Source organism: Palaemon carinicauda, chromosome 19 (assembly GCF_036898095.1).
Source record: "Palaemon carinicauda isolate YSFRI2023 chromosome 19, ASM3689809v2, whole genome shotgun sequence".
In the NCBI taxonomy this organism is placed as follows: domain Eukaryota; kingdom Metazoa; phylum Arthropoda; class Malacostraca; order Decapoda; family Palaemonidae; genus Palaemon; species Palaemon carinicauda.
This window is the reverse complement of record NC_090743.1, coordinates 78,379,350-78,385,972: the sequence shown is the minus strand read 5'-3', so window position 1 is coordinate 78,385,972 and position 6,623 is coordinate 78,379,350.

Sequence of the window (6,623 nt, the reverse complement as noted above, 5' to 3'; positions counted from 1 at the left end):
TCAAGCGGTTGAAACTTTTCCTTCGACTTCGCATATGACAGATAATTCGACTGGCGCGAGACCTCCGGTGGCGATCGCGTCGAAATCCACGACCCCAGTTGCTTCGACTTCAACTCAAGAAGACAAGAATCTAATTCCGTTACATCGACAGTTGCAAGAGCTGATGAACTGGATGAAAGAAAACAAACAATGGATGAAGAATAATGAGTTGAATCAAGAACCATCTGTCACCTATCTCTTTGGATGACGAGGAGGACTTAGAAGGACTCTATCCCTCTCTCGTGTTATTTGAAACTTTTACGCTACCTTTTCGACATGTACCCGGATTACTTCGTAGCAGCCGCTCCCAGCTGCTTCCATCTTCCTGATGAGAAGGAAGAATTTTGATCCTCTTCTCCCGAAGCTCGTTCTTTCCAAGGCTGCCAAACATTCGCTTCGTGATATAGAAGATTGGTTGAAGGTCAAGAGAGAACTCGCGATAGCAACTTTCGCCTATCCTCCGTCGAAGCTTATTAAGAAGAGGTATAGGTTCTACGTAACCGGAGAAGCCCCCTCTATGGGAGTTTCTGCCTCCTCCCGAGGGGACTTCTCTGGCTTGGTGGATGCAACTAGAAGGTCCACGTTTGCAGCAGCTAAAATATTCTTTACATCGGCCGAGTTGGACCATTTGGTAAAGAATATTTTCAAGATTTTAGAAATTATGTTTCTTGGACTGGACGATCGGAGCCCGCGCTACGAAAATAGAGGATTGCCCTACTCTTCAGGAAGATCTGGCATCGAACTGGCTTGGGGTTTTGTCATGTGCCGACAAATCAGTTCGGGATGGTTATGATGAGCTGGCCTCTCTTTTTGCATTCGGGACTCTCAAGAAAAGACAGCTCAGGTGTTCTTTTGTGTCGAAAGGAGTCGCTTCGCCTCAGAAGTCCGCACTTTTTGTTATCTCCTTTCGACAAAGATCATCTGTTTCCCGAAGAAATAGTGGCCAAGATTCTGTCCGCACTGGAAAAGAAGTCTACTAATGACTTGCTTGCCCAGTCTTCTAAGCAGGTTAAACCCTCGACTGTGACAACTACCGCCTCAGAATCACCCTTGCAGAAGAAACCCTTTCGAGGGGGTAGGTCTAGACCATTCTTGTCAGGCCTCAATCGAATTTACAACACCCAACCAAGTCCTCGACCAAACCCGACACGAAATCATCCAAATGATTTTTCAATCATTCATGCTCCGATAGGGGGCAGATTGAGCCTTTTTTGGGAGGAATGAAGTTGCAGAGGAGCAGAGCCCTGGGTGACCCAAATTCTCCGGTTCGGTTACTCCATTCCTTTCAAAGACACTCCGCCTCTATCCCAAAGACACTCCGCCTCTATCCTATGTTCCCATCACATTACCGCCTGCTCTCCAGGCTCGGAGAAATTTGTAGCCTTAACCCGAGAAATAGAGATTCTCGTGCAGAAGGCTGTCATAGAGGAGATAAGCGGCAGACCATCCCCGGAGTTTTACAACCATCTGTTCGTAGTCCCCAAGTCATCTGGGGGCTGGAGGCTCGTACTGGATGTAAGCGCACTGAATTTGTTCGTCCAGAAGACCAAATTCAATATGGAAACGAATTGTTCAGTGTTGGAATCCCTCCGTCAAGGGGACTGGATGGTATCCCTGGATATGCAGGACGCATACTTCTACATTCTAATTCACCGGGACTCCAGGAAATTCCTTCGATTTGTGTTCATGGAAAAGACCTACCAGTTTCGAGCTCTTTGCTTCGGCCTCTCGACAGCACCGCAAGTATTTACGCGAGCGGTGACTCCTCTGGGAAAGTGGTTACACCTGGTCAGGTTACGCTGATCCCTCAATTTGTTCAAGGGAAAATGAACGTGTTGGCGGACGGACTAAGTCGCCTTCTTCAAGTACTGCCATTAGAATGGATATGTGGCGCGCAGGACCATATTGTCGCGCACGACCAACTTGGTGCACACGAACAACTAGGCACACGCATTCAGTTGAAGTGTGCAAACAACTCTTATGACAGAGTTTTTCAAACTCCCGTTGTGCGAAGTGTTCATGAGTGCACAAGAGTTTTACTCTCATGACAGAGTTTTCGAACTCTTGTCCCGTGAATTGTTCACGTGCGCCCGTCGTCATCAAGAGTTTTACTCTGATGACAGAGGGATGCCTGCTGCATAAGGGTTTACGTATCTCTATAGGTAACTATGACACAGTTCCTTTGAGTCCTGGTCACGTAACACGATTCCTGAAAATTTCGTCAGGAATCAGCGACAGAGTTCCTACAGGTTCTCGGCAAAACATTCCTTAAGGTCGTGAGAAAGGTATTCACAAATAGATTCTGAACACCTAGGTTCTCATCCGAATCCCTCGGTTTCCGCGATCCAGAGGTTTCTGAAAACTTTAGGGTCAACCTCCCCCCTCTAAGGGATGGGTCATCCAAAGGTGTGACTTGTTACGTCACTCTACACTCCCAGCTGATTACTATATCAGCTAGTCTGGTTTCGCCACCACCGATCCTTTCATTTTCAAACGAACCACCGCCATCTTTCCTCCACCTTCCTACTTCGAGTGGTTTGGTTCGCAGACGGAAATGAGCGAGGAATAAAAAATTCTTTACATTCTATTTCATTTCCCTGGCAGGCCTTGCCTGATTTAGACGTTAATTTTTCTCACTAACGAGAAAGCGTTCGATGGCAACCCCTTCGGGTAAGCGGTCGATGGCAATTATGTCTGGCATTCTTGAAACAAACTCCCACATATGAGACTTCACCCTTTTTGGGAGACTCGTTCCTGAGAAGTTTTTACAGAACTTCAATGGGTGCTGTTTAAACTCCATGAAGTCCGTAGGCGGTCCTGGAGCATGCGCTCTAGCCAAGACAAAACCGCGAGGTTATTGTCTTAAACTCGGTTCTACCGTTTGATGGAGGCAGCCTCCCCCATCATTGTACCCTGGGTATAACGACTTGTCTTTTACATGATAGGCTTCCAAGACCTTTAATTCTATCCTTACAGGGTTATTGCTTCGAAAAATTAGTTCCGAAGGAACGTTGTTAGCCGACGTTAAAACAACAATAGCAACAGCGTGGGCAACTTTTCATTACGTTTACGAACATTTTATTACGTTTACGAACATTTCATTACGTTTACGAACATTTCAAACTCCGCCCACAAGTAACCAGACATCCGTTTCTGCGTAATGAACACTGGCTAGCCCCTCACATAAAGAGGAGGGGTAAACCAAAGGTGAAATGATATTTTCATAATAAAATGAATTTTTGAACATACTTACCTGCTGGTTATATAACAATAGCTTTATTCTTGTCCAGCAGAAATTTAAAACTCGCGGCAATCGCATAGATATGCCAGGTGTACACTAGCGCCACCACGGTAGCTAGGCCGAACTATTCCATCCAGCACCAGATTTTCCATGCCAATAAGTCTCTAGAGGGGAGAAGGGTGGGATTATAAGTTATATAACCAGCGGGTAAGTATGTTCAAAAATTTATTTTATTATGAAAATATAATTTTTAAACATTTATACTTACCCACTGGTTATGTAACAATAGCTGATTGACACCCTTGGTGGAGGGTCCGAGACAGCAACATTGTTGGAATTTCACTAAAAGAGTTAAAAATAAAACTAGCTTAAGGGTTCGTATCTAATAAGGAAGCTGACTTCAATGATTCTCTGCCTCATTATGTCTGCTGTCCTTTGAGATCCAGCGGTCCACCCAGGGGGCTGAAGAACTCTAGGAGCTGTCAAACGGTGAATAACCTATATGCTGACAGGACCTCAACTAATACCCTTGTTCCGGGTGCTCTCAAGGAACAAAATGACCACCTGACTGAATCAAAGATTGCGGAAGACTGTCGTCGACCAATCTTCACATACAACCATAAAATATATACAAGTTCCAAGAGAAGAAAAGAGTACTAGGGATTAGGGGAGTGTAGTGATAGATCCTTCACCTACTACTGCATTCGCTGCACGAATGGACCCAAAGTGTAGCAGTCCTCATAAAGAGTCTGGACATGTTTTAAATAATGTGATGTGAATACAGATTTACTTCTCCAAAAAGTTGTATCCATTATGCTTTGCAGAGAACAATTTTGTTTAAAAGCTACAGAAGTTGCCACAACTCTAACTTCATGAGTCTTAACTTTAAGCAGTTTAAGGTCTGCCTCACCACAGTGTGTGTGAGCTTCTCTATTCAAAAGTTTTATGAAATATGATAAGGCGTTTTTAGACATAGATAAAGCAGGCTTCTTGACTACACACCAAAGAGCTTCTGAATTGCCTCTTAAACCTTTAGTCCTGTTTAGATAGAGCTTCAGTGCTCTAACAGGACACAGAACCTTCTCCAGTTCTTCACCCACCAAATCAGAGAGGTTAGCAATTTCGAAAGATTTTGGTCATGGGTGAGAAGGACGTTCGTTTTTGGCCAGAAATTCAAGCTGCAGGGAGCATATAGCTTTCCCATTTCTGAAGCCAATGTTCTTGCTAAAAGCATGAACTTCAATGACTCTCTTAGCTGTTGCTAAGCTTACTAAAAATAAAGTCTTTAAAGTTAGATCTATAAAAGCTGAGTGCAAAGGTTCGAATCTGTCACTCATCAGAAATTTCAAAACCACGTCTAAATTCCAGGCTGAAGATTCCTGTTGACACTCCTTAGAGGTTTCAAAGAATCTGAGAAGATCCTGAAGGTCCTTGTTATTAGAGAGGTCTAAATCCCTGTACCCCTTGATGGTTGAGGAGGAGAAATTGTGCATTCTTCTAAGCTCTAAAAAGAAATCGGCAATTTGGGCTACAGAGGTACTGGATGAAGAAACTGAGTTAGTTCTACACCATGCTCTAAAAACCTCCCACTTGGACTGATAAACCCTGATGGTAGAAGTCCTTTTTGCTCTAGCAATAGCCATGTGCTGCCTCCTTCGAAAATCCTCTAGATCTTGAGAGTTTTTTGATAGTCTGAAGGTCATCAGACACAGAGCTTGGAGGTTTAGATGGTTTCTTGCCAAGTGAGGTTGTTTGAGAAGATCTATTCTCAATGGCAGGCTTCTTGGAATGTCCACCATCCATTCCAGAACCTCTGTGAACCAACCTCTTGACGGCCAGAAGAGAGCTACTAAAGTCAACTTGGTTCTCTCGTGAGACACGAACTTTTGTAACATCTTGTAAAGCACTTTGAATGGTGGGAACGTGTACAAGACCATGTCATGAGCTGCTTGACGCTCGGGGTCGCATTGTGCTTGATGATTAATGTAGCGTCTCTATAGACATTCGACGTCACGTCTTACAGGATGTCCTGTTCTGCTGGAAGCTCGACGTCCTGTTAGGTGGACGTACGATGTCACGTCTGTTTGTTTGACTCCTTGCTAGGGAGTTGTAAAGACGTTCGTCATCAAGAACATCTCGACTAGTAGGCTCACTACGCTTAGTGTCCAGGTGTGAAGTTACCTGACCCAGGTTTGCTACTCTCTTGTTGTACGCAGGCCAACAAACTAGCATTAGCGAAGAGAGCTGCTGTTGCAAATCTAGTAGTGTAATAAAAATAGGGTCAAACTGCTGTGGTACTGGAGACGTCACGTCTACCACAAGCTCTCTTTCTACATCGTTTAAAAACACGCAGAGCGTCCAGAAGACGATAACCAGTTTGATGGTGGAGAAGGAGCATGAACTGAAGCCATGCTAGGCTCAGAAAACTGTCCTGCAACTGAGAGAGTTGGATGTTATTTGACAGTTGCTGACATCCTAAAAGGATGTTTGGTAGGAGTTTTCTTCGGTAGAAAGAAAAAAACGCTCAGAACTGTTCGAAAGACTACAACCAGAAGCTTGCGGTGTCAAGATAGGACGCTGATTGACCGTGTCCATCTTCCTCTATAGAGGTCTGGAAGTTGATGCCAGCCTCGTCTGGGTGCTGAGTCATCTGAAGACAACGAAAAAACTTTCACCTCACCTTTCCTATGATGAAGGTGAGAGACCTGTGAGGCGTCAAAAGGTATGCTCGAGTAGGCAACTGCTCGGGAGCTAAAGCCTCTCTTTTCTTTTATCGTTCGATATTTCTTCTCTCCGGGAAAAGGGAGCTGGAAGAAGTTTCAAATCGACATTCCTTGGAAGAGGTCTAAGGATAAGAAACAACGATATGTCCTCACAGACGCACCCTCTATTTGAGGGGTGGTGCTTAGACCGAAACAAAGAACTCAAAATTGGACAACTTCCTCCTATACACGAACCTTCCGGTAGCTTGAAATTCGGATGGATGGGGATGTAGAAGTAAGCATCCTAGAGATCTAAAGAAATCATCCAGTGGACCTTCTTTACTGCTGCAAGCATAGTCCTCTGAGTCTCCATAGAGAACTTTGTCCTCTGGACGTAGCTCAAACAGTATGTGACTGACGTTGGACGTCACGGTGTGTTTGACGTTTGACGTCACGAGCTTGTTGCTCGATGTCACGTTCAGCTTGACGCGCAACGTCACGTTCAGCTTGACACCCAATGACACGCTTAGCTGCCTAGCAATCGTCACCGCGCTTGGAAGGTTGACGCTCGACGACACGCTTGGCCGCTTGATGTCTGGTATCAAGAGAAGCAGACACTCAATGGGATATAGAAGCTTTAT